At 46.2% G+C, this 23125-nt stretch overlaps 1 long non-coding RNA gene across 1 annotated transcript in view; it reads left to right on the forward strand.

The window, feature by feature from the left end:
* Positions 1–2966: 2966 nt before the first annotated feature.
* LOC108792047 overlaps positions 2967–23125 on the forward strand; it is a 64035-nt gene continuing 43876 nt past the window's right edge. The window contains exons 1-2 of the long non-coding RNA XR_001941536.1: positions 2967–3023; positions 8731–8735. This is a non-coding gene — a long non-coding RNA (uncharacterized LOC108792047). The remainder of the gene's footprint in view (positions 3024–8730; positions 8736–23125) is intronic.

Genomic DNA, 23125 nt, shown 5'->3' on the forward strand with positions numbered 1-23125 from the left:
TTTTTTTACTGTCAGATGCTTTCTGAGAAATATTAGGGGTCTAAACAGCCCCCTGATATTTCCCTTTTAAAATAGAAAGAGATTGAGGACATAGAGTCCTCAATCTCTTTTCCTGCAGCTTCTGTTCTAAGTGAATGGAAAGCTCTCAGTACAGAGGCTTCTCATTCATTCACAAACTATTTACTATCATCCAGTTTCTGAAAGGGGAGGAGCCTCTGTAGTGAGTGCTACTCCCCATTCAGAAACAATGAATGAACAAGATGTGATGTAAAGCATTTCCTTTTCATTGATAACTCGGGACACATAGTACTATGTGTCCCCGGATATTTACAAACACTGGAGTCATCAGCTGCTTACATCTACCTGTCCCCTGCGGAAGCTAGCCAGCAGGAGAATGGGGAAGCTAGCCAGCAGGGGAGGTGGGATTGGGGGTTGCGCCGCGGGAGGGGGGCTAGGGGGTGTAAGTAGCTGGTCTTGCCTAGGGTGCAAAATAGTCTAGCACCGGCCCTGGGAGCAGCCAGGCCGGCCCTGGCTGCGCCCCCTCTCAGCTGTGCCTGAGGCGAGTGCCTCACTCGCCTCATGATAGCTACGTCCCTGGCTCAAGACCACTAAGATTCAGACCACCACCTGAACCCTGAAGGAAGACTTCAGCCTCAGGCATTCCCAAACGCTGCAGCCATTGAGGGTTACTGTTACATAGTTACATAGTATTTGAGGTTGAATAAAGACATTAGTCCATCAAGTCCAACCTATTAGGATCTCATTCTAGGAGTATCTGTACCCCTGTATATTACCTGTACCCCTGTATATTACGGTCCCTTAACAATGGTGTCGAACACGAGCCCCGGCAGGCAGCACACTGTTCGACGATCACGGTTCCTATGACAGATTACCCTGTCAGTCTGCCTGATGATGGAGTCTCCCACCACCAGGATCTGCCTCTCCTAACCCTCCATCCTGCTCCCGTCCTCGCCGGAGCACTCACTCCCCCTGCGGATATAGGATGAGTCGTGCTCCAGCAGTGTCCCCCCTGAACTGAACTGTTAATCAGGGGAGCTAGACTGACATTATAAGTTAACATGTCTGAAAGTACACCTCGCTGGCGGGGTGTAGATTATGGCATCCCATTTAGTTTGATTGGGTCCTTAATGAGTTTCAACACACAAAACAACATGCCTGCTCCGATACCATGCATATGTAATGGGTGCCCTTCAAAATTGATATGCTGCATACAAGACCGTCCCTATAATGAGGCAGCCTGAGGTGTCTGCCTCAGGCGGCATCTCTTTGGGTCACATGGGGGGTGGTTGGTGTGCCTGCCGCCTTCTTTCCTGCCAGAGTTGATAAGAGCTCTTAGCACATGGACGATGCTTTGGCCGGCATCACGTCCAGCTTCAGGCAACCCGTGACGTGTGTTATGCATATGCATATTTTCAGCCTTAGAACCCAACTCCAGGCTCTTCCCGCCACCACTCAGTCCTGCCCCTTGGTGGCCCTTTTTGCTTACTTTTTTTTACTTACCTGTACCATGTCCTCAGGCTGGTCACATGAAGCACTGGGCCCTCTTTGGGTCTTCTCCAGTGATGTGCAGCCCTCAGTGATGTACAATCACTGATGTATAATGTCACATTGCTCTCTGCATCCACTGTGAATGTAGGGCAACATGGTTCTGCCCCCTTAGGGGTGGGTCCAGGACACCCTGCACTCACAGGATGTCCTCAGTATTTTAGGCTGAATGGTGCTGAGCATCATTTAACCCAAATGACTAAGGACATCTTGTGGTGGTGAAGAGGTACTGCAGGGGACGGGTAAGTATTGCGGCCAGAGCTACTTGCTTCTATTGCTTCTGGGGGACATTTAAAAAAACCTCCTGGTTGGATTTTAAGCCAAACCAAATTGTAGAGAAATCTTGATGTGCATGTAGTCACATAAGGTCCAGTCATACATATTGGATTCAAATAAAAGAAACAGTGATTGGATGAGCTGAAACATTTACTAAGCAACCTGTGTCATGTGACTTCTGACATCTGAACTGTGCAATCAGAATCTTTAAAGCAGAACTCCGGCCTTCCCTTCAGTCTTGCACCATTGTACAGGCTCCTGTCTTGTATTAAAATGATTGAGTTTCCCACAGTGTTCATTAGAAGCTAAAGCAAGTTGAAGAGCCCACCTCATTTCCTGGCTGAGGGAAGTCCAGCAACATCTGTCCCTGACCTGTCCCTGACCTGTCCCTTTCATTGATTGGATTCAGTTCTTTCAATCAAGGATGTACTGTAGCCGTCGGCTGTATTTATTATAGTTGTATTCATGTATTGTAGCCATTGGCTGTATTTATTATAGTCATCAGCCGTATGTATTGTAGCCATCGGCTCTATCTCTTGTAGCTATTGACTGTATTTATTGTAGTCATATATAAATTGATGGCACCCATAGATATGTATTGTAGCCATCAGCTGTATTTATCATAGCCATATATATACGTATTGTAGCCATCAGCTGTGTCTATTGTAGCCATCGGCTGTGTCTATTGTAGCCATTGGTTGTTTTTATTATAGCCATATATATACGTAATGTAGCCATCGACATCTATAGCTGTGGAGACATGCTGCTGCTCCCAGTCGATGTAACAAGTCGGGAGGTCAGCCAATCCTCCTCGGAGAAGGGGGCGGGGCTGGATGCCGCCCGGGTCCCTGTACACATATGAGATGGGCTGAGCTCTCCGGTCTGCACGCTCTGCTGCCGCCTATGAATGGTTAACAGTGGAGGAGAGCGGACACGTTCACCGTGGGGGAGTAGCCAGGCTAAGCAGCAGTAACATCATAGCACATTCCTGGCTTAGTCGGCTGCCAGCATCTGATTAGAAGCATACAGTATCCAGGGGGCTGTGAGTGGCTGAGCTCAGCTGGTCTAAGCAGGAGGAGGAGGAGGAGGACGGAGATTACACAGCGAGCCGGGCACAGGGAGAGCACTGACAGCTCCACAACCCAGCCAAGGACTTCTCTGCAGCTCACCCCATCCGACCGGTGAGTACAATCCTCTTCTTCTATGTACCAGCCTCTGGGCTGTGCAAGGACAATGCAGGCTGATGCTTGCAGCAGGGGACCAAAGGTGACCATAGGGATGATAGGGATGAGATGACAGTCATTAGCTCTGACTGCCTGCCAGTCATGTATACACATTGCTACAATGCAATCAGATCAGGCAGGAATATTGGGGCTCATTCACATGGACATGGTCAGAACAGACTGTGTGACTGTCATCTCGTGACTATCAGAATCTGGAATTCAAGCTGTGGATTGGAAAAATAACCATTATGGCAGAAATGGAGCAAAGGCCGGTTTTAAAACAACCGGGTGCCTATTGCGAGACCGGCGATTGCACATAGCAACTGCGCCAGTGGCAGTGTTCCCCCTCCATGTGCTGTAGGCGCAGATTGAATCCGCTAGTACAGGGAGATTATTTTTTATATCAACGCCAATTATTAACAATCATTTTATAGAACTGAACAGAACGATATGTGATATATCTTATATCTCAATCTGCGCGCTGCGCCCAATGCGAATCTTGCTGGGGAGTCCACACTGCGAATGCGCCATGACCTCAGCATTTCACGTCATTCCTTCTTCCTTTGTAACCCTTTTAAAAGTTGTAAATGAAAGATTTCAGAAATAAACAGAGAAGTGTGAGACGCATTCAGTGGACTGATACAAGTTTAGTGTCGGAGCGAGGTTCACTCACCAGGGACGGAAATCAGCCGGCGTTCTGGAAGACTTTTGGGACTAATTGCCTTCATGATAAAGGAGCGATCAATCAGTTTAAATGCCGAGAAGGAACCCTCAGCCGGCGTTCATGCGCTTTGTCGCAGGTCTACCGTTGTACTACAATGCACGACAAAGGAAATCCCAATAGGCTCTAGGGTGCCCGTTCACACCTGTGCAGCATGATGCAGTGCGGTCTTTGGAAAGGTGCGTTTTTGACCCCATAGGCGTGAATGGATACAATGGCTATGGCACATTTTTGTTTTATTTTAGCACAGCAAGCCCCACCCCCTAGCTACCTATCATTTATTTCTCCTTCATTGGTCAAAAGAAAAAGGCATTATGCATTAAAAATGTTCAGCAAAGATGCATGAAACTGCGGACGCACATGTGTGAATGGAGACTAAGCTGTGTATACACCAGGAGATTTTTTTGTTTGACTTTCAGGATGCAGCCAGGGTCCAGTGTGGATGGACGCATCTCCTGCTGCGGCTATTGTATTTTTACAGCGGGCCCACCAGCTGTCAAAATACCTGGATAGTGTTGACATCTGATTGGATGCAGCGCTGTTTGGCTCACAATTTTTCGCCCCGTTCCTTTGATTTGTTTCAATTGAAGAATGTCGGGGGCAGAAGGCGGCAGACGGGCCACCCACTGATGCTTTAGTGTAACCGTACACGTTACAATGTGACCTTGCAGTCTGTGTACAATGAACTTTAAAGGGTAAGTCCACTTTGCCAGGTGAATCTGGGACAGTGGAATTATCCCCTCCAGTCTGGCCCCCTCTCCACCCCCACTATACTTACCTTTCGGTGAACGCTCCTTCCCTTCCTCCGGTGTCGGTGTACCATCCATAACCCATAGTCCTGTGCAGTGCATGCATTTTGAATTTTGCTTGCAAATGGTGAGTGCTCATTGGTCAACGCGGTCAGAAGTGCTTCTCAACGGCCGGTACGGTCAGATGATTGCGGTGACCAATGAGTGCTCAAGCAAAAGTTAAAAATCCAGAGTGGTAGACGACAGTACAGAGTATGGATAGTACACCCATACCGGCTAAGGGGTAGGAGCCGGGGGGTAATTCAATTTTCACGGATACACCTGGGAAAGGGGACTTACCTTTAAATATGGGGACCTACCTAAACCAGCCAATCACTCTGCATCCAATCGGGCAGACCCTGGCACTACAGCTGTTGGTACAATCAGATCACTCGTACGTCACATGGTATGGGTTTGGTCGGGTTGGATTTGGTGTACATTGACAAGGAGTCTTCAGCAGATGGGTGAATTGGCGTCTATTTATTCCTTCCTAATTAGTTATTGTTTTCATCATTTGTCACTTCAGAATGCTTGGCATTGTTTCAGCATTAAAGCACACGCCATCCGGGTACTGCAAGGCTCACGTATGTCATGATGTTGGGGTAGAATAGTCCATGTCAGGCCTGATGACACCGGCAATATAGAGATACTATGGAAATAACCAGCATGTGAAGGTTGGGCTATTTCTGTGACCAGTTCAGGGTGCTTCCTCTGATCTCTTCTCCACATGTGTGTTGCAGTCCAACGTCCTCTGACCTGTATAGAAAAACTGCTGTGACAGCTCCATGCCTATAGTACGGGCAAGTAAATCCTTCTGTGCTTATAGCAAGAGATCTGCCCGACAATGGGCACATCTAACAGTGACAAGTGACCATAAGTATTTGAAAACATTTCCATTTGAAGGGCATAGGTCGCTTAATCACAAGCACATAGGGGTGTATTTATAAAATGTTCGCAGAGCTGTTCACTCTTTGAATGCCCGTGTTGTAGATTCACATTATGGCCACTAGATGGAGCCGCTGAGCATAGCCATTTCCTATGCTCCCCAGCGCCATCTAGTGGCCATATTGTGGTGTGGCTACACTTACACCGATGTTCGCAGAGTGAACAGCTCTGCAATATAAATACCCCCATAGACATGGTATATTTTTCTTAACTCCTATCAAACCTATAGTATCAAAAATACAAATTGTGGAAAGGTAGAAAGAGCAAGTGTAAATCAGAACTCCAGCCAAAAATAACAAGATAAAATCAATAGTCCAATAAGAGATAAACTAACAAAAGCAGCTTATGCTGCAATATTAGAGATAGAGATTTCCCATCCAGTATTATTTTCTGCCACTAGATGTTCCCAGTCTGATGGGCAGTATAATTCTATCCACCTCTTCTGAGCCCAGGTCATCCTGGAACCATCCTAGTCTGTGACTGGGCAGTGAAAGGAGAAGCATCACAGTGATGAGCTCATCTCTCTGCCATTCTGCTTTCTCTTCCTGTCAGCACATGAACTGATTGGCTCCTTGTATTTCTTCATCCTTTCACACTCCAGCTGTGCTGTACAGAGACTGCAAGAGGCTGAAGCCATGTCAAATGAGTATTATTATTATTATTATTATTATTATTATTCAGGGTTTATATAGCACCAACAGATTGCACAGCGCTTTACAATACAAGGAATATTACAGATACAATGCAATTCAAGACAAGATGGTAAGGAGGGTCCTGCCCGTAAGAGCTCACTTACCTGGTTTGAACCTAAATAAATACATTTAATGATGTATCAATTAGGTATGCACTGATACCAGTATTCCGGGATCGATTACGAGAACCGATATTTTATTTCCGGAAGTCCCATTAAGGAAGCCAGGCGGCCTGTAATGCCTCGCCACCTGGCTTCCTGATTAGCTGGGAAACCGGGCGGCGTGTAAAGACTCGCCACCGGGCCGTGTGTAATGACGCGCTGCCCAGCTTCCTGATACAGGAAGTATCGGGCTAGGCATTGGAGCATTTTGGGCGAGTACAAGTACTCGCCCAAATACTCGGCATTGGCACTGATTCCGATACTAGTATCGGTGCATCCCTAGTATTAATGATTACTGATCTGTATTAATGTGTGCCTGCTTAGAGTCCAGCTGTAATAATCTTACATATTTCCTAATAGCCAACCTCACTTCTGGTTCTGGACCCCTGTATAGATATAGCTGTACTGTCCAAGATCCGTCACGGGTCAATAACTTCCTTTAACCCCTTTCAGCCCTTTAAAGAAGAACATCTGGAATTTAAAAAACTTACCCTTGCATTGGGGCTACCCCTGAATTGTTAAGTGTTCATCTTGTCTGGGGGGGTAAATAATGCAGATATATCCACCTGATTCTGGGTCCTGTGGCAGTTGGCACTCACCTCTCTTCTCCGCTTTGGCTGTGGAATACCCCTCGGGTCCTCACGTCTAATGCAAGTCAATGGATCTGCATTAGACATGATGATGTCAACGGTCCTTAAATGGATGGAGGCCGGGGGGAGAAGAGGCTATGGGGACCAGTCTAGCAGCCCAGGGGGAGCGAGGATCAGGTGAGTATATCTGCTTTAATCGCAGCACCGAACAGCATATATGCAGTGGCGTCACAAGTGGGGTGTGGGGTGGGGGTACGGCCTGCACCGGGTGACACCATCAGAGGGGGTGACACCAAAATGACTGGCACCTGAAAAGTCGGTTACTCGGTCATGGACAAAGAGTCCAACAACTGCACGAGGGAGAGTAGGGTACCCGGTGGCATACTTTATCCTACCAGAAGAATGTCCCCCCCTCTCTTTGCTGGTGTTCATCACCAAGATGGCCACCGGAAGTAAAGCGCGCAGGACGTCATTCATGTAACATCATGACGTCTGCGCTTGGTGACACCACATGCCTACCGCCAGGGTTAAATCCCACCCGCCATGCTGACACATAGGTGCGTCACACCAGTGGGAAGTGAATACGAGGTTAACATAAATACAAAACAAAGAGAACAAGGTAAATAACAAACAATGGATACAATGTATGTACAGTCAATGAGAAGGAACATGTTTCTATATCACAACTCGCCATCAATAACAATATAATAAAGTCACAATTTAGTATTAATAAATATGAGCTCAGAGTCTATAGCAGGAAGACTACAACTCCCATACTCTTCATCATCACCAGCCCAGCCAGGTCTCTCTGCTGCCGCAGTTCTCTCTTCTCTCACTTTATTGCTTCCAAAATAATCCCTCCTTCCAGTTTTCACACAAAGCCCCCTTTTTTCCTCCCCTATACTAATCCATGTGTCCGTGCATTCCTCAGTGGTCCTGGGTCTGGGAGGTAATAGGAAGGAGGGAAAAAGGGGGGGGGGGTCTTGATTGCTTTATGCAGACTGATGATGGAGTCCGACATCTGACCTGTATCATTGACATTTCCAGTATCTGCCACCATGGCTGGCCAAGGTCCTTGCTGCAGTCCTGCTGCTGCCTTTGTCTCATCCGTCTTGTGCTATGAAGCTGAAAAGATATTCGGTGCATTGTTTCCAAAACACACAGGCTATTGAGCAGGGGAAGACGATCGATTTGTGAGATCGGCACCGAGCAATGATTAGATGTTTTTTATTACCAGAAATAGGAGGGATGGCCGGAATCCCCATTGTTTTCATTGTTGGATTGTGATTACCATGACATGTCATGTGCATGTGGTTGGCTGTAGAGTCACATAGCTCTATGGCAGCAGCAATGATATATAGGAATGGCAGAGCTGGCCGTGTGTTCCTGGGCTGGGGACATGGACATAGTTATTTGGGACTGGAATGTAGTTTTCTTGGGCTGGTCATGTTTTCATGTTTTGTAAAAACAGAACACTTGACATACCGTAATAATCTGTTAGGTATTGTGATTGTGTTTGGTTATGAATTGTTCAGAGCTGAACTCCAGCCTTGACTTCAATCTTGCACAGTTGTACCGGCTCCTCTCCTGGACTGAGATTGCTTCCTTTAATGTCACTGCACACTGCAAGCTTTTCACAATGTGCATTAGAAGCCGCAATAACTCAAATATAGCCCGCCTCATTTCCTGGCTGGAGGACCCCTAGCATCATCTAGTGCTTTCCTCCCCAGCCTGATTGCCCCTGGCTCACCCCCAGGGGCGTCCTGAGACCGGGTGACACCCCACCGTGTTGTCACCACGCGATGATGTCATTGCGCATGCGCGGCCATCTGATTGACGCCTGCCGGCGGCCATCTTGGTGATGGACGCCGGCAGAGAGAGGAGGGGACGTTCACCCGGCGGGATGAGGTATGCCGTCTGGTCCCTTCCTCTTTCCTGACACTGTCAGGCTCTCGGTCCATGACCGAGTACCCGACTTTTTAGAGGGGGTGACATCAATATGACAGTCATTTTGGTGTCACCTCTGCAATAGTGTCCCCCGGGTGCGGGCTGCACCACCCGTGTGACGCCACTGCTCACCCCTTTCATTAATTGGTTTGCAGTTCATGGAGAAGGATTAGCATGACATGTAGGTGTTACCTAGAATGATCTGCATACAAATGCATTCTGCCTAGGAACTCCCATTTCTTCAAACTGAAATCCACCCATCAAGGTGGTCTAGGGCCTAGGGTAGTCTGCATTCAAATGCCCACTCCTCCAGACTGACATACACCTATCAAGGCATTTTGATATTTGTATAACTGCTCCCAAGACACAGCCCACTGCTTGCATTAGGGCTAAGGGCTCCTGAAAGGCGTACTGAAGCAGGGTGCTGTGATATTTTCCCGGAAGCTATGTACTGATCTGCCTGCATTGCATAGAGAAGCACAGAGAAGCACACAGTGATACCATCACATTTATTCAACAATTTCCTTTAAAGAACTCCAGGTAAAGAAAAAGCATACCCATACAGTTGGGGCTACCCATGCACTACAAGGGTTAAGTGCTCATTTTCTCTAGGGGGCTCAAATAAAGTTGTATCACTCACCTGATACTCGGTCCCGCAGCATTCAGCGCTCATCTTTCTCCTATGGAATGTCCCTTGTCGTCCTCAGGTCTAACAAGGCCTCATTCACACTAGAATTGGCCGGCACGTACAGCTCTGTGCTACGTGCACGGCCGTATCGGGCTGCTCCCAGAAGGACAGGTGCTGCATTTGATTAGTACGCAGCCCCTGTCCTTCCCTATGGGAGTACGCGGCCGTACGCCCCCCTACGCTCACCTCTCAGCGTACGAGTACGGACACCCGCACGGACGTGCAGGGCGGGTGAGCGTAGGACGGAGTACGGCCGCGTACTCCTATAGAGAAGTACAGGCTGCTGCATACAATCACATGCAGCACCTGTCCTTCCCGGGAGCTGCTCGATACGGCCGTGCACGCAGCACGGAGCTGTACCTGCGGGCCAATTCTCGTGCGAATGAGGCCTAAAGGTCAATGGACCTGTATGAGACATGATGACGTCAGCAGCCCTTAGACTGCTGGAGCCCAGGGGAGAAGAGTTTGTGGGGAACAGTCTAGCAGCCTGAAGGCAGCCGGCGGGACTGAGGACCATGTGAGTAGCACAGTGGCGTAGTGGTTAGCTCTTATGTCTTGTAGCAATGGGAGTCCCTGGTTCGAATTCTGTCCAGATCACTACCTGCAAGGAGTTTGCATGTTCTCCCTATGCTGTGTTGGTTTCATCCGGGTACTCCTGTTTCCTCCCACACTCCAAAGACACGCTGGAAGGTTAACTGGCTCCTGTCTTAAATTGGCCTTCTATGTATGTCTGTGAGATAGGGACCTTACATTGTAAGCTCCTTGGGGGCAGGGACTGATGTGAATGTTGCTGTGTATATTGCCAGCACTGTAATAATACAACTTTATTTTAGCCCCCTAAACAAAATGAGCACTTAACCCCTGAAGTGCTGGGGTGGCCCCACAACAGGGGCGTCCGGAGACCGGGTGTCACCCGGAGCGCATACCGGATGACACCCCACTGTGATGACATTGCGCTTGTGCGTGACGTCACCACGCACGTGCGCGATGATGTCATTGTGCATGCGTGGTCATCTTATTGATACCTGCCGGCGGCCATCTTGGTGATGGTTGCTGGTAGAGAGAGGAGGGGACGTTCACCTGGCTGGATAAGGTATGCTGCTGGGTCCCCTCCTCTCTCCTGAAACTTTGGGGCTCTCAGGTCTACGAGCGAATGCCCGACTTTTCAAACGGGATGACACCAAAATAACTGTCAGTTATTTGGTGTCACCACTCCAATGGTGTCACCCGCGTGACAACACTGCCCCACAACAAAGGTATGTTCTTTATTTGCCTGGAGTTCCTCTTTAAAATGTGTGCTTTTTAATAAAGCCATATCAGGTGAATATCATTCACTCGGTGTTATTACTTCTTACAATTCTAAGAGGAGGATATGTTCTTACCTTCCTCAGATCTGTTGAGGATTCTTTTTATCTATCAGCAGAAGAATGTTTTTCTTGTAATTGTAAGTAATGATCAGCTTTTTATGATCTGTCATCACACAACTGTCCCCAGGCTTTATATAACTGATGTACTTCTGTTTTCTACGTTGTGGTTTCATAGGACGAGTGATAACACCCAGGACATCTATGCAGACAATAAAACTGGTTTATGGTCCTGCACTTTATAATAATATATAATGTATACAGAAATATATGAGGAGAACATTTCATGGTGATATACAGCCTGCAAAACTTTTAATTAAGAAGCTGCTTTGTAATATGTCAGCTGCATAGATTTACATACGCTCCATGCTTATTAGGGTTATGTATCATCATCGGCCTCTGTTGGTGATTTCCAGATTTAATAACGAGACTTCAAGTAATGGAGAACCGTACAGGACTACAGACCGCTGTACAGTTACATCGGCTAGATATACAGTTTTTCCGGTGCATCCAAACAAAAGGTGTTCAAAGTCTAAGGGCCTAGTTCAAGGCTGGACAAATCCCAGGAGCCAGGTCGCCATTGCTCTTTAACATGACAGCTGGCACCAAACCTCTGAGGTTTTCTGTAGTTGATGCCAATGGAGCTGGCTCCTGGATTGGACAGATTGGCTACTGAATTCCATATTAAGGAATCATTCACACAAGAAACGGCCGGCGCCTACAGATCTGTGCTGCGTGCACGGCCGTATCGGGCCACTCCCGGGGAGGACAGGTGCTGCGTGTGATTGCCCGCTGCAACCTGTCCTTCTCTATGGGAGTATGCGGCCGTACGCCGCCCTATGCTCACCCGCCCTGTGCAATCGTGCGGGTGCGGGTGTCCTTACTAGTACGCTGACAGGATTGAGCCTGTCTGTGTCCAAGCAGGGAAACCTGCACCTGTATGGACGTGCAGTTCAGGTGAGCGTACGGCCGCTTAATCCCATAGAGAAGGACAGGCTGCTGTGCACTAATCACACGCAGCCCCTGTCCTTCCCGGGAGCGGCCCGATACGGCCGTGCACGCAGCACGGAGCTGCACGTGCCAGCCATTTCTCCTGTGAATGAGGCCTAATTTGTTCACCCCTGACCTATCTGACCTATTTACACTGCCTAGTGCTCGCTGCCACCCACTGCAAGGGTTAACTGCTCGTGTTGATATACTTAGCTGATCCTCAGAGCCAGCTTGTTTTTAGACTGGATCCTCTCTCCCCCTCCACTGCAAAAGTCCCTGGATCATCACGTTCTCTGCACAGAGTATAGGACGTGAGGATGCCAAGGGACATACCTTTGCTACAGGCTGGAGGGACCGGTATCACAGTCAGCCGGCTCGGAGGTTTGAATGAGTATCACTTTGTTATTTTTGACCCTTGGCAAAAACGAGCACTTAACCCTTGCAGTGCGGGGGGAGTAGCCCCTGTGCTAGGGTTACTAACATTTTTATTCAGTAGCCACTGTGTCCTATCCAGGAGCCAGCCCAATTTACTACAGATAACCCCAAAAGTTAGGCGGCAGCTGCAATTTTTAAGCTGCATTGGCTACCTGGGATTTGCCAAAATTTGCATTAACTACCGCCCCCGCCCCCAATGTGTTTCTGTTAAAATGAAAAAAAAAAACATTGGCACACTCCAACCCATATCCCAAAGGTTGGTCCTTGTCCCTATTACTACACAACGCTATGCAAAGCAGAACTCTGGGGACATTTTTTATTAACCCTTGCAGTGGGGCTACCCCCGCACTACAAGGATTAACTGCTCGTTTTAGTCTAGGGATGAGCCGGTGGACTGTGACAGCGCTCCCTCCAGCCTCTCCTCCTCCGCTGTAGTGATAGAAAGTCCCTCGGTGTCCTCACATTCTATACACTGTATATAGAACCTGATGACTCACGGACCTTAGACCGCTGCAGCGAAGGGGAAAGTGAGGCTTCAGGGGCCAATCCAAAATTGGGTGAATATCATTTTGTTTATTTTCCTCCCTAGACCACTTAACACTTGCAGTGCAGGGGAAGCCCACTGCAAAGGTTAATAAATCGTTCCCTGGAGTTCTTCTCTAATGTCAGAAGGGCACGCCCACGGCTTTATTGGGTTAAACAGCAATTAAAACATCCAATAAAATCACAATTTTTTTAAATAAGAAAATTATGAGCACCCAATTAGCACACCATAGTGATAATTAATGGCCTAACTACAAGTTCCATACGGACATCAAACTGATTTAAACCTACAGGAAGCGTAAAACAGGGACCATCTAACAATAGCAATTTAAACTTTGCCAATAAAGCTGTGGCAGCAGACAAAATTGAAAGACGGGTTGAGACTTTCCAGTTAGATGGTCAGCAATGGGTCAGTAGTCCTACCCCGCACACCTATTGAAAAGATATATTTTAGCTGAAGTTTAATATGCTTATTAGGGATGCACCGATACCGATACTAGTATCGGTATCGGTGCTGATGCCGAGTATTTGGGCGAGAACTTTTACTCGCCCAAATGCTCCGACACCAAGCCTGATACTTAGGCTTCCGGTATCAGGAAGCCGGGCAGCAAGTCATTACAAGCTGCCCAGCTTCCTAATTGGCCGGAAAGCCGGCTCCATGCTCTATCATGACGAGGGAACATGGAGCCGGCTTCCCAGCAAATCAGGAAGCCGGGCATCGTGTAATGAAGCGGCAACCAGCTTTCTGATTGGTCAGAAAGCCGGCTCCATGCTTTCCCGTCACCCATGGAGACGGCTTCCCTCCTAATCAGGAAGCTGTGTGGCGAGTCCTTACACGCCTTCTAGCTTCCTGAATGTGACTTCCGGTATCGGTGCATTCCTAATGCTTATACAGTAAGCTCTCTGTTATCCGGTATTCAGCCATGTACTCACTGTTGTGCTGATCTGCGGCATGTATTATCCTGGAAATGATTGTGTGTCTATTTGTCTTAATTACTTGATTACTTTATTTCAATATTAATATGAAGTCAATAGAGTTCATGTTATGATATGGTATAGTGTGGGATATGGCATTAGTTAGAACAATTTTTAATCGTAACTCTCAAGCAACCAGAAACTAAATTTATCCGGAATCTACCAATCCCCGTGGATGCTGGATAACGGGGAGTCAGTGGTGTCACTAGGCGGTGCGGCCCGCATGTGACGTCATCAGGTGCGACACCCTGCGTCGGGACGCCTCTGCGGGGAGTTTACTGTATTTTGCCTTCCCTGATTCCTCCATTCCGTCATCAACATTCTGGTATTCCACATGTTCCACAATAAGAAGAATTTCAAATACACAAAATAAGAAAATAACTTCAAATTGATGAGGAGGTAACAAAATATTTCATCTACATAAAAGCAAAGCCGTAATTGGAAGCCCTCCGGCTCGTATATCATATTGTGTATGTGTAGTAGTGTTTGTCATGATTTACACTCCGTTCTGCTTCTCATTGTGGGAGACATTTCCTGCATTTTTTTCACATGCGTTCTGTGATTCATATTCATGGAAGCAGATTCCTAACTGAGTGCTATCAGCTGTCATAATAGGATGTCAGCACATCAAGCCAGTTTGTACGATTTGTGTTACTGTTTCCCTACCAGAACTAAATTATGTGCTTCTGCAGGTTGTCAAGATGTTGATATCATATTCTGCATCTGACACACTTAATATTGTATAAATATAAGAAAAACACAATTTCCTGATTGCGAATCTACATTTGTGCTGCTACGTCTACCAACACAGTGTGCCCTGCACCTCTCTGTCATCATATTCGCGAGGGTTACAAAGTGAGGCGTGTTTTATTTTTGTATATTTCATTTGTTTATATAGCGCTGAATAATTCCATAGAGCTTCACAGAGTACATAGTCCACTCACTTGAGTTCCTGCCCCTAAGTACATGAGCTACTTTTTGGCAGATCACTGCACTTTTTGGTCGGATAGTTGTCAATGGGAAACTTTGTGCGACATAACACGCAACAAAAACGCTCAGGTGTGAAGAGGGGCCATAGAAACAATGGGATTCCTTGTTTCCTCGATCGTTTTGTCCCACTTTGCTTTGAGTGATAAACCACCTAGGTGTAAAGGCTGGTTCACACCAGCCAGAGTGTGCTCTGGCCCAATTTCCGGCCCGGAACGCACTGGATCGCATTGCGGCCGGCTCACTTTGTTGTGGGGCGGGAGGGGGCGCCATGGTGAATCGAAGTGAATGACATTATAAAGCCTTTTAGGCTCCGTTCAGGGCTAGTTCATACCAGCCACGGTGCGTTCCAGCCCAATTCTTGCTGGAACACACTGGATCGCATTCTGGCCGGCTCACTTTGTTGTAGCGTGGGAGGCGGAGTGACGGTGCATTGAAGTGAATGGCACCGCAGCTACGCCCTCCGGCTGCAATGCGATCGGCCGCATTGTTCCGGTCTAGTCAGAAAAATTAGTGCTTGCAGCATTTTCCCGGACCGGACTGCAGGCATTGATGTGCCTTGCATTCCCATGTGGCCGATCGCATTGCAGCTGGAGGGCATGGCTGCGGTGCCATTCACTTCAATGAATCGGCCCTCCCCACAACAAAGTGAACCTGCCGCAATGCGATCCAGTGCGCTCCGGTCACGCACTGTGGCTGGTATGAACTGGCCATGAACGGAGCATAAAATGCTTTATAACGTTAAGGCTAAAGTCAGAGGAAAAGGTAAAATTGAGGTCCTGGGCACAGATCCCTAATGAGGGGAAGCAGATGGCTATAATAGTCTAATAGCTTAGGCAGCTCTTCACAAAGTAGGGAGGCCCCCTTAGATGTTTATGAGTAGTTGAGGCAGAAAAAGTGCCAAACAAACTCCTTAAAAGTCCAAAGAATTTGATATACCGTAATACACAAATGACAAGAAAGCAAAAAAGCAGCCAACGCTTTTTGGGAGCCAGAAGTCTCCCCTTCATCAGGGATTTAGCAGTGTATCAAAATGTGTCAAGTGGACTCAAAACAGAGAGGTTCTGGATATATGAATCTAAACTGGGAAATCTGATTAACCTCCTGGTTTAGATTCATATATCCTGAAGCTCTCTGTTTTGAGTCCACTTGCCACATTTTGATACACTGCTAAAGCCCTGATGAAGGGGAACTTTCTGCCCCCCAAAAGGTGTTGGTAAAATTTTTGCTTTCCTGTTTGGGGAATGAATAAAATCCTTTGGACTCTTACGAGTTTTGTTTGGCACTCTTTCGGTCTCAAAGTGAGAGGACACACATGTTTTTGAAATGTGGGCGGTAGACCAAGAGACAGTTGGTACCCATATAACAGGAAGTGCACAAAAAAAGACCTAGATGGCAGGCTCACCGGGTGATATTTTAATAAAAAGCTGCACATTTAAATAGATGGAATGAGACTTTATAATAACACTAACATTTTAAAGCTTATATGAGACTTTAGTGATTGCGTTTACATCTGTTTTAAAATGGAAAATAGGAAGCAGCAGAAATTGAAAAGAATTTACATTCTATAAACAGTTTAACGGGTGCTGGTAAATAAAAGTTTGATTTATGAAGAGGGCTCCTAATCCTATTGGACCAGGAAAATGTTTGAGGTTGGGACCCCCTATTTATAACCTAGAATACAAATAGAATGAATTACATCATTGTAAAAGTGGTGAATTGCATTGAATGCTTCCTGGATTACAAATGTTAACGTTGGAGAAAGTTTGGAGTTTAAGTGATACTGTTTATTGGCTAATTTAAATTGACATTAAAGTCACATATTTTTTTTCGTCCCATCCCCCTCCCCAACCCCCCCAAGGCTGGTGTAAGGACTTACTTTAAATGGTGCCTCTTGTTTCGATCATCTTCTTCTTTCCAGTAGTTTTCAGCAGTCCCTCCAGCGCAGGTGCCGGTCTCTGATCCAGCGCTGATTTCTGTGTCCCATGGAGTCTGTGCGGGTGCACTCTTCCGGGCTGCTTGCATTGACTTACCATGTGTCTCTCCTCTTCTCCTGGCCAAAGATATCTACTGCGCATGCGGCAGCCCCATGATCCTTTGAGGCCACCCGAGAATCTTCATAACTTCGGACGGGAGCGCGCGGCGGAGACGCAGGTACGTTTTTACCTTTTATGTAACTTTTTTGAGTGTTTTTGCATATATAATTCTATAATATATAATTGTACTTTACGTTATTAAAGATGTAAGCTTTCAGAGTGACTTAGATCCCTTCTTCAGAATTTATAGAACTGTATAAAGCATAACAAAAAAGGGAGCAAGATATCCCAAAATCTTGCATCTTTAAAGTGACATTAAAGTCACAAATCTTTCCCTCCCCCCCTCCATGCTGCTTTAAGGATTTGCCTCTTGATCCGATCATCTTCTTCCTTCCACTTGTATTCAGCAATCCCTGCAGCGCTGGTGCCGGTCTCTGATCCAGCACAGACTTCTATCTCTTCCTGTGCCACGGTGTCTGCCCGACATGCGCGCTCCCGGCTGGGTGCATTCAGCTCCACTGTGTCTCTCCTCTTCTTCCCACCGAAGATCTCTACTGCGCATGCGCCCGCCCCATCATCCTGCCACGGCCGCTTGAGAGGCTTCAGATCTTCAGACGTGAGCAAGCGGCGGAGACAAAAGCAAGTTTTTACCTTTTTTGGTAACTTTAAAAAAAAATGTTTTTGCATATATCTACTGCTGGCTATCAGTAGATATATGAAAAAACAAAGGAGCGTTTAATTCTGCTTTAATACTTTAATAACTTAAAGTGACATTAAACTCAGGAATTAAATTCTAAAAATTTATTTAATTACTTTAACTGGTAACAAAAATGTATCTTATTTGTGTATCACTCAGCTGTAGTGCTGACATTGTCCTTTCTTTTGGTGGTTGGCTACTTTTGTTTCCTATGGTCCCTGTGTGTGTTGTAAAGTAGCTACCACTCCAAGCTCACTCCTGTGATAGACTACAATCTCATGTATAGTTTACCAATTTGTATTAATATTGAGATTGTCACTTTTAACCACCTTCCGTCCATCAAAAACATGTTTTTTTTCAAAATTTAGGGTACTTTTTTTTGTTATATCGTAAAAAATAAAAACCCCAGGGGTGTTTAAATACCACCAAAAGAAAGCTCTATCTGTCCCCAAAAAATGGTATAAAATTCGTATCAGTACAGCAGTGCATGACGGAATAAACGTAAGTCAAAGTACCGCAGCGCTGAATACTGAAAAATGTCCTGGCCAGGAAGGGGGTGAAACACCTGGTCTTCAAGTGGTTAAGGGGGAATTTTACACCTGTGTTCATGTTTTATTTCAAACGCGTCACGTGTCCAGTTTCAGTATATTGTCCCCAAGCATTCTGGGATGCGTGATGTAAGTATCCCAGGAGGTTGCAGGTGGCTACATCATTCTAGTCTAGGTTAGAAAGACAGAAGCTCTGCTGGGTCCCAAAAAAAAGGCATTTTTATAAAAATAATATCTGCAATTACAGTATGTGAAAGGAGGGGGAAGGAGCAATATTATTGAAAGTACAAAAGGAGAGTGAGGCCCCGTTCACATTGAGCGATTTATCGCACGGTAATTCCCGCGATATCGCGGCTATTTACCGCGCGATATCGCTCTCCAATGCTTAGCAATGGGGCAAAGGGTCCTGCTGTCGCGGGTCGTGCGTCGCTACAGCAGGACCCCCATTGGAGCGGATTTTGCCGCGATTTCCAGCTTGCTCAATGCAAGCATATCGCGCAAAATGCAAATCGCGCGACAAACGCGAATCGTGCAGTGTGAATGGGGCCTGAAGGTCCGCTTTAAGTTAGCCAATAGAGGCTATCACTTTAAACTCCAATCTTTTGGAGTTTAAGTGGTGGATGGCTAAGATGGCACAATACTCTGCTGAAGTACAAATGAAAACAGTGCCTTTCACATTGCATATCATTTATTAGAAGCAATCCAAGGGTTCCCTTGGAAGCAGTGTCCTCACTGACCTCTTGGCTGTATGATAAATGCGGAGTAGAAATGTTTGGCTTTTATGCAGGAGACTGGAATCTCCTTAGTGATGATCCCCTAGATGTGTGGGCTGCATCCATATCCAGGCCCAAATTAAAGCCCAATTGAACCTCAAGTTTAAATCAGCTAAATACATTCCAGGTGCATCAAAACAAAAGATGTTTAATGGTTACAGTTCTTTTTCTTCCCAAAGCAGCCACAACCTAAGTAGAAAAGCCCGTCCCCTCCCAGCATGCTGCACAGTGGAACCTTTTTGACCTGATTTCTGTTGGTCAAGCAGTAATCTCTCTGCAGAGGTCCGACACCCCCCCCCTCCAGAATCAGATCCCTCTAATCAGCAGGGAGTATGAGCTTTGCTAAATGCAGATCTGAGGTAAGATCTGAGGATCTGACTAAGTAGGGGGTGTAGTGGACCTCTGCAATGAGACCCCTGCTTCCGCACAGAGAGAGAAGGGTCTTTCTTTGCAGCTACTATTAGGAGATAGACTTTTCTTTGCAAGCTGTAGCTGCTTTAGAAAGAAAAATAGCTGTAAGACATTGAACACCTTTTGTTTTGATGCACCTGGAATGCATTTAGCTGTATGTATAGCTAAAAACATTTTTTTTTAGTGTTGAAACCCCTATCAGTTTAATGTTGGCTGCCTGTTTCATGTTGGAGGTTTCTATTCATTTTACTCCAGAGATGCAGCTGGATGTAAGAGGAAATCTCTAAAAAATGAGGGGACTTTCAGAAAGCTGGTACCGGACACGGTGTCCCCATTGCAAGATTTCCTCTGCCCTCTTTTTTCCAGTGATAACTGTACAATTTGGTATTTCCTTGGACTTTCTGACTTGCTAACATTGGTTCTCACCAGGGGTGTCCCAAGGCTGCGTGTCACCCGGAGCAGAGACTGGTTGTTACTGCGCGCGTGTGCGATGACGTCATCGCGCATGCGCGGTCGTCTCATTGACGCCTGGCGGCGGCCATCTGGGTTATGGACGCCGGCAGGGAGAGGAGGGGATGTTTACCCGCGGGATGAGGTTTGCCGCCGGGTCACCTCCTCTCTCCTGACACTGTTGGGCTCTCGGTCCATGACCAAGTACCCGACTTTTCATAGGGGGTGCCACCAAAATGACTGTCAGTCATTTTGGTGCCACCCCTCCAATGGTGGTGCCCCCCGCACCCCACCCCCCCTTGTGAAGCCACTGGTTATCACAACAGAGCGAGAGGGTAAATCTACGTAGTGAGAGTACAGACAAAATGGGCAAACGTGACCTAAGGATTTGAGTGACTGACAAAGGACAAATCATGATGGCTAGACGACTGGGTCAGAGCAACTCCAAAACTGCAGCTCTTGTGGGATACTCCCGGTCTGCAGTGGTCAGGACCTAACAAAAGTGGTTCAATGACAAGATAAACCGGTGAACTGGTCACAGGGTCATAGACGGCCAAAGTTTATAGATGCACGTGGGGAGCGAAGGCTGGCTCATGTAATGTGATCAAATAGAAGAAGCTACTGTAGGTTAGACATGTGCGATTCGTTTCGTTACGAATTGAAATTCGTACGAATTTTCCTGAAATTCCGAATTTCGGAGCATCCGAAATCCGAATGGCAGTTTCCGAATTATATCTGAAATACGAAATTCCGTTAACGAATTTCGGATCCGAATTTCTTTGAAACAGGAACTAATATTACCCCTGTAAATGAGGTTGAACAACATGACAAGATTTTTTTTTAATCCGAGATACGGATCCGCTGCTGCTGATGCATTAAAATACACAGTTACACACACAGGCAGGAAATACGAAATTCCGTTGACGTATTTTCGTTCCGTTACGAACATTCGTTATATTAAAGTTAAGAAGCAAAGTACATTTATATTGGAGTTGATGGTAGTTTTTTTTAAAGTCCGAAATACGGAATTCGGAATCCGGAATCCGTTAACGGAATTCGTATTTCGGTTTGGTTGACCAATCAGAGGTTCTCTTCTGCTGCTGAGAGTTGCATTACAAATACAGGCAGGAAATACGAAATTCCGTTGACGTATTTTCGTTCCATTACGAACATTCGTTATATTGAAGGTAAAAAGCAAAGTACATTTATATTGGAGTTGATGGTAGTTTTTTTAAAAGTCCGAAATACGGAATTCGGAATCGTTAACGGAATTCGTATTTCGTTTTGGTTGACCAATCAGAGGTTCTCTTCTGCTGCTGAGAGTTGCATTACAATACAGGCAGGAAATACGAAATTCCGTTGACGTATTTTTTTTAATACGAAATACGATATTCGGATCCGGAATCCGTTAACGGAATTCGTATTTCGGATAAAAAAAACAACTACCACTCCAATATTAACAAAGGTATTTTGCTTTTTAACTTCAACATAACGAATGTTCGTAAAGTTACAAAAATATAACCGCCACTAACGAAAATTCGTATTTCATACGAATCCGAATTGAGTTCAGTTACGAATCACGAAATACGAAATAACGGATATTCCGAAACGAAACAGAACAAATTTTTTGACGGCGCACAAGTCTACTGTAGGTCAGATTGCTGAAAAAGGTCATGCTGATAGAAAGGTGTCTTAACACACAGCACATCGCAGTTTATTGAGTATGAGGCTGCTTCTGTGTGTATATATTGTATGTGGCCAGAAAAGCTTTCTCATGGTTGACAATCATTTGGCCTATTTAATCTGAAGCTAATGGCAATATCACATTTATATTGCAAAGACATTGAAGTGATGAATGGTGTGTCACCTGGAAATTAAAGCCTTTGGCCACTGTCTGTTTAATAAGCCACTAAACATATTGTAGCTACATGTATATAAAAAAAAAGCTATTAAAAATCTTATTGGGCCTCATTTATCAAAGTGTCTGTCTTGGGCTCTGTGTGTTGTCTGTAGAAGCCAAACAGATTATTTTATCTGCACAGAGAAAATCTCCTAATTAATAAGCAGCTTCTATGCTGAAACTAAAATATCGCTGAGGGGATCAGGGACACGCATTTCCAAGGCAATGACTAAACTGAAATGTATGACCCACTGAGGAGCACTTTGTGCCTCTTCGCTCCCAGTGACGGGGTTACACTCCCAAAGTACCAGTCTGCCAGAGCGTCCATCTTCTCATTTTTAGCTTCTGCAGGTGGAATAGCAGAGAGGTATACAGCCAAGGCAGGAAAAACACATCATAGGACTTGACACACCTAATTTACAGGCAGATGAAAAGTACAGGGGGCTCTTAAAGCTGAACTCCGGAATAAGCAAATGTTGTCTAGATATAAGAGTCATGTGTATTCTTAGTTGGAACTTGCTGTGCTTTGTGTATTTCTTCAGCCATGCAGTGATTCACTGTGAAAGTTTGTCTCAATGCATACAGACTGGTCACTGCTGCTCACTCACCTTGTGCATGGTTACTGGTCTGGTCTCCGCCCCCCTCCTGTAGTTTTCTACAGGCAGCCTGTAGTGGGTGGGGCCTGCTAAATCACTCCCACAGCTCTGCTCTCTGCATAGGCTATATCTGGGTTTGCAAAGGCAGTTGGTGCGCATAGAGAAGATTTATAGTAGGGATGCACCGATATCGTTTTTTCGGTATGAGTACAGATATTTTTATTTTTTTTGGTACTCGCCAATACCGATACCGGAAGTCTCATTAAAGAAGCCAGACGGCATATAATGACTTGTCACCTGGCTTCCTGATTAGCCGGGCGGCGTGTAAAGACTCGCCACCCGGCTTCCCGATTAGCAGGGAAGCCGTCCCCATGCTTCTCGTCACTAGGTGACTAGGGAGCATGGAGAGCGGCTTTCTGGCCAATCAGGAAGCTGGGTACCGTGTAATCACGCGGCGCCTGGCGTCCTGAATGGCTGGAAAGCTGGCTCCATGCTCCCTCGTCACCTCATGACGAGGGATCATGAAGCCGGCTTCCGAGCCTATCAGAAAGCCGGGCCCGCGTCATTAAAAGGTGCCCGGCTTCCTGATTGGCTGGGAAGCCGGCTCCACGCTCCCTCGGGGATACCGGAAGTATCGGCCTAGGCATCAGAGCATTTGGGCGAGTGCAAGTACTCGCCCAAATACTCTGCACCAATACCGATATCGGTGCATCCCTAATTTATAGAGTTTGTGACTATTGAGCAATATACAGTATGTAAATTTAAGTTTTTCTGTCCAAAGTTCAGCTTTCATTTAGGAAATGCTCATGCTCCAGCAAATGCA

Source organism: Nanorana parkeri, unplaced genomic scaffold (assembly GCF_000935625.1).
Source record: "Nanorana parkeri isolate BGI_ZX_2015 unplaced genomic scaffold, ASM93562v1 scaffold593, whole genome shotgun sequence".
In the NCBI taxonomy this organism is placed as follows: Eukaryota; Metazoa; Chordata; class Amphibia; order Anura; family Dicroglossidae; genus Nanorana; species Nanorana parkeri.